General features: G+C 37.6%; 1 long non-coding RNA gene across 1 annotated transcript; it reads right to left on the bottom strand.

Moving 5' to 3' along the window:
- Positions 1–4378: 4378 nt before the first annotated feature.
- Positions 4379–6296, bottom strand: LOC311132628. Its single transcript, XR_014613527.1, has 4 exons — positions 6248–6296; positions 5985–6156; positions 5724–5851; positions 4379–5597 (listed from the first exon to the last, which is right to left on the bottom strand). It is a non-coding gene; the product is annotated as an uncharacterized lncRNA (long non-coding RNA).

Here is a 6296-nt window from a genome sequence, read left to right as displayed (position 1 = left end):
CTCTCTCTCTCTCTCTCTTTCTCTCTCTCTCTCTCTCTCTCTCTCTCTCTCTCTCTCCTCTCTCTCTCTCTTTTCTACACTATCTGGAATGTGTGTGTGTGTATGTGTGTGTTCTCAAGTGGATTCATTTGTCTTGTTGAGGGATACTGTGATGTTTATCTCAGTGACATAGACAAATAAACTAGAGCAGGACTAATCTGAACGGGGCATCCAGTACCCAACCTTTTATGGTGCTGTTGGTGTGTTTGTTTACTTTGGGCTTTCCTTTCAATCTCTCCAAGGTTGTGTAACAACCAAATCTCACTTAAGGCCCCCAAAATGCTAGAGATGGCTCTGGACCTCCTTCTCCCTCCTACAGTATGTGGAAACAACGGGAAAAAATATAGCATTTCGTAGACCCCTTTCCTGTAGTCTAATAACCAAAGGTGCCCTCTAGTGGCCTCATGTGTGGAATGTTATTATTTTTCACGATTTCATTATTAATAAACATTATTTATTTTTAATTGCCGAAAATCCGGTTTTTCTATGTCAAACGCTTTTGTTATATTTCAGTCTTTTGTTATGTCTATAAAGTGTAATATTGGGATGCAAACTCAAAATTGAATACATTTCAACTCTATATCTGACATGGTACAGGTGTCTTCTTTTCTTTACGCCCATAACCATGTGTGTGAGGTGTATACTTTTGTTTAAGACTACCAAGAAACACTCTGTGTGACCCTGATTTAGATCACTTCAGTAAAAGGTTACTATTATAACTCCAGATGACAAATTAGGTGGTTTTAGCACAGTTAGATAACCATTAGCAGTTAGCTGTTGTGGCTTAAGCTCCTGCTATTTTAGCAGTGGTCAGCTCCATCACTCTCCTGAAATTGAGAAATCTGCATCTGAGTTCTTGGAAATGTGAACGTTTGAAGTGAAACAGAAGGAAGCTTTTATGTGAGAATTTTGTTGCAATTATTTAAATCTTGTATCTCAAAAAACTCCAAAAGACTGCACTCTGCTCTTTATTTTGGCTATACTTCTTGAACGTAGAGCTATTTTTCTCTGTCAGCCATGAAAGAGCTAACTTTATCGAAACGATAACAAAGTTATATCTCTGGAATGGAAAATATAATTGCTGCAATAAGAGGTTTAAGCTAACAACCTTTCATGGAGGGTTGAATGGCAACAGGGGGGTGGGACAGGTGGTCAGAGATTGACCTTTTGACTGACAGGAGTCATGTGGTTTGACAGACAACCAGACAACCAACTTGAGAATGTTTGTTTGAATTTAAACTAAACCCCCCCCCCCTTTCTCTCAATCGTGGTGTGTCTGTGTAGTGTCTCCACAGTGAAAATATGTGTCTGTAAACTCCAAATCAACCCAACTCAAACATCCACTTACTGGCAGGCAAAAACACTAGCCCATACAATAACACTAGCCAAAGAGTCAATGGCACAGTACAAGAGGGCCTAAACTGCTGCATAAACATGAACCATACAGACAACGCATGGATAGTACACTTTATACTATTATTGTATGGCATTGGACTTAATTTTGACTAAAGTTTGTAGGTGCAACAGATTTGATTACATTTATAATTTATTGTGCACATGCTCTTTCTGTCCATTAGGAACCGATGATGTGCTACCTTTTTGTAGAATTTTTGACAATGCTAACATATTTTTTAGCTGAAGCTCAGAGTTCTATCTACCTGAATCCAGCAACTCGGTTGCTCGGTAACAACACAGTTGCTGCTGCACCAGGCTGCCAGTCATAAGAAGTGGATGAGAACAAACCTAGCTAGCTACAGTTGAAGTCGGAAGTTTACATACACCTTAGCCAAATACATTTAAACTCAGTTTTTCACAATTCCTGACATTTAATCAGATATTTTGATTAGCTAGGTAGCAAACACCAGTCAGCTGAAAGCTAGATAGCCAACGAACAGGCAGAGAAAGGTAGCGAGCCATATTTGGTTATGGAAGGTTTATACACAAATTACTTCAGCCATTAGTTAGCTAGAGCCAGAAAACAACAGCTGACCTCAACACAGAAGATAGTTAACGTTAGCTAGCTCACATCCAAATGCCAGTCCTAAATTTTTCCATAAAACATAGCTAGCTAGCTAAATCAATTCAAAACCAACACTAGACTTTTGGCAAATTGTCATGCTGCTACCTTACAATGCATGCAATGAGCTTTTGCAACTTTAGATAGCTAGCTACTCCATAGTCCAAGCTACGGTAAGAGCTAGCCAAATTTCACTGTCAGACAGGACACATCTCAAATTGTAGCTGACAAAACAAATTCCTAGCTACATGTAGTTACACAGTAAAAACAGAAGTGTTAATTTAACTCCTATCGAGTTGAATTTAACTCTGTTTCAGATAACATTTGGTCCCACTCAAAATCAGTGTAAAATGTACTCTTTGGTCAGTGTAAAACTTTTAGAGTTAATTCTACTCCATATTGTGTAAAAAATAACAATGAAATGTGTCAAAATATTTAACACTGTAGTTTAATCACACTGTTGAGAGTAATATGATTACACTGTATAGAGTTAAGTCAACTACAATTTTACTTTAAAAAATGACACTTTAAAGTGTAATGATATTTACTTTTCATTTCTCTACAGTGTTTTTTTAAATTTAATTTAAATCATATGATGTAGTGTTACTGAATTATAGAAATATCAATACTATCAAATAAAACAAAGCACAATAATACAAGATGAGAGCACCCACATTTATTGAAAAAAAAAAGTATAATTTCAATGTCCGTGAATTTACATTGTACACCCATTGCCTTGTCTATGACAGAAGTATAACATCATAAAAATGTTCACCAGAGAAAGCAATATGGCACAACAAGGAGAGCTGTGTCATTTCCTCCATATGACCTTTGTATGTCAAAAGGTCTAGGGTAGTGCAGGTTGTCGACATGAAAAAAAACTAAATCATGCTTTGATCTGATCACCTCATATGCATGGAAATGTTCTTGAAAAGTTACTGTAACTAAAGGCACTGTGAGTAGTAACAGTTTTTCACACATTATCAGAACTGACTCAATCTGATAAAACAAGGGCACTTCAGAGTCAACTTCGCCACAGATAACCAAGTGTGGGCGATAAACATACCCATTATGTTTAGCCCAATTAACCTTCATAACCTGAATGCTACTGGGCACTTGCATTGCCAAAGCAATTTCAGAACCTCCTTTTACCATATTTAAAGCCACCATTTTTCCTGGACCAATATCTAACCGACTAAAAGTTGTTGATCTTCGCCAACTATATGCCATATGATTCTGATGCTTTTTTGCCAGCGTTTTGGTAATATTTTTAAACGATTTAAGCTGTTTTTTGAAAAAATTATGTTTGCCTTCATACCTCATACACCAACTATGAAGTACAGGCCCTATTTTCTGGATGCAGCGGGGATAGTGGATAAGAAAATGGTGCTTTGGTAAAAGTTTTTTCTGAGGATACAACTTCTTAAACAGTGTATGGTGATCAACAATCAAATGTTTTAAATATACACATAGACCTTGAGATAACATGGGCGAGAATATAATGTTAATTATTTGCAATAATAAAAGAAGCAGGCCCCAGTGTTGGTCAGTAGAAGTTACCAAATCTCCAAAGATAAGAGGAACATTCCTAAGTAAGCACCAGGACTGAATTGCATTCAGTCCCAGATCATTAGATCCTTCACTTAAATTAACAGTCACAGGCCTGTTATTTCTCTCTGTGAAACCATAATCAAAACTTTGTATTCTTGAATGTATTTCTCCTGATGTAACATGTTTTTCATTCAAATACAGAAATAATAACTTCAATTCGTACTGGCCAACCCCTTCTAACACATCATGCATCACATCAACTGAGAAGTTCTCAGTTGTGTGAAAATACCTCAATGAATTTAATATGCATGACCTTTTCACACCAAAAACATACGGAAGGGATGGATTACAAGCCATTTCTTGACAGTGAGCAGTATGCATATCTTTGGTGCGTAAAACTATTTTGGAAGAATCTTCAGAGAATTCTGTTTGAAAGTCCTCCTTTTCTGCTAAACAGAACCTGCAAAAGTACCTTGCACTGAAAGACTCCACCAGACCAAACAAACTATGCAAACCCAAATTATCACCTGTTACCTGTACTACAGTGCCACGTACATAACCACTGTATAATGGAATCTCAATACCATCGCTCTCTAACACTTTAATGTCTCGAACAATGGGAGCAAAAATTTCACTAAAACCATATCGTTTAACATCTTGAGTATGAAATAAGGCGCACAGGTGTATGTTAGCCAAAAAAGAATTCCATTTTGGAGAGAAGTTTCTTAAAGTAAAATATACTCCACCCAATTTATGAATACCTCACTTGGAACCCAATGGGTTGGCGACCTCAAAATCATCATAGAACATCTGGACCTGTATTGTCTGCTTCTCAGTTGAGAACAGGGGGTGACTTTTAAAAAAAGATCCATCACAAATATCTCTCAGTCTAGAGTTGCTGGTAGCTGAGCTTTGCAACATTTCTGCAAAATACTGACTTTTAAATATTGACTGCAGTGTAGATAAAATTGGAATATACATGAATTTATCTTGAACTACTACCTGATCATATGTTCCAGTCTTTTTATTTCGTCTTGTGTCAAATCTTGAACCAATCACACATTCAACTGGTTCTACTATTTCCCACTTGGCAGTCATAAATTTTGATCGCTTGTATTCCGAATTTAGAACTGTGAAAGGATTCTCTAACCCCTCAAAACACGCCTCAACTTTCTTGCACATTTCTGTTTCTCTTTCATTACTAAATACATGCTTTATCACTGTTTCTTTAGCATGCTGATGAATATCTTGAACAATCTCTTCCATGGAAATCACTACAGTATTTACTGTACTTTGACCAACACCTGCTGCCTTTAGATCAGAAATAACAGCTGCACAACTATTTACAATGTATGGCGAAGATAACTCTGACTCAGCCTCTAAACATTCAGTCGACACTTCAACATGAGAAATATTACTGGTGTTGACGGTACTTTGAGGGTCTGAAAGATCATCTTCTATAGAATCTACTAAACTTTCTCCGTGGCACTTGTTAAGATGTTTTCTAAAACCAGAAAAGCTACCAAAAGAACGTGAGCATCCTTCTTGACCACATTTCAGAAAAAGAGTCCTGCCTGTACATAGCCCATGAATTATCTTAAGGTGCTTAACAAGGTTGTTTGGACTTCCATGGTCACTTTTGCAAAGAAAACACTTCATAGTTTTATCTCAACTAACGCACCATTCTTGCTCGCAACTCAGCAACTCTAGGAGTCTCCTTTGTTTCCCCCATGTCGATGTTATAGATGGTTGTTTGCACAAAAGTGAAAAAGCTGCTCAAGGAAGAACTGTATGACGTACCAAATACGTAATGGGCTTTAAAGACTTCGTCAAAAGCTCCTACTGAACCTGTTGCCTTGCATGGAAGAGCATGCTTGTCAACCACAATGAAGTAGGAGTGAATGCTGCTCTGTGTGGATCCCTGGGCGAGAAGGTAGGGCTGACTGCTTTGGGTGATGTTGTCAAGATGCTGCTGCACACTGGTTCCAACCTACAAAAAAAACACATTCAACAGAATTGTTTTGGTGACTAACCTCTGACAATAGATAAGATCACCTCAAACTGTGCACAAGATTGAGATGATGGAATATATATTTTAAACAACTGTTAAGCATACCTTTTGAAATCTGATGAGCTGATCTACAGCTTGATATGCAGACATCTTTCCCGGCCTCTTTCTACCTTGTGCAGATGGTGGTAGCAAATGTAGCAGCAGCAAGATGGCAGACATGTCACTGTCCCAGCCTACAAATAAGTAAATAAAAACCTGGTTAACATTGTGCCGTAGCATAACATTCTTATTCACAACTTGCACCATTATGGACATATAATGCACACCTACATTATCCACATAAAAAGTAAAACAGTTCATTCATACCATTCTCAACTTCAGCAGCTGACTCAGCATTGCGCATCAAATCCAAGAGTTCTGTGGTGGATACAAGTCCATGGCTTTCCTTTATTACTTTTGCTTTGAAAGTGGTTGGCCACTTCTCCAAGAATTTGTTGGCTGTGGCCTCACCAAACAGAAGTCTGAAATCTTGTTCTATCTGCAATGTAACACACAAAGACAGAAATAATGAGTGTTACCTTATTCTTCATTGGATATTTTTGGTGATGCAGTGAATTAAGTTGTCATACCAGTCCTGGTGTGTCCAGAAATCTTGGGAAGACCGAGAAGACATCTGAT

Source organism: Coregonus lavaretus, assembly GCF_964263955.1.
Source record: "Coregonus lavaretus genome assembly, chromosome: 7".
NCBI classification, from domain to species: domain Eukaryota; kingdom Metazoa; phylum Chordata; class Actinopteri; order Salmoniformes; family Salmonidae; genus Coregonus; species Coregonus lavaretus.
This window is presented reverse-complemented; position numbering and strand designations above follow the sequence as displayed.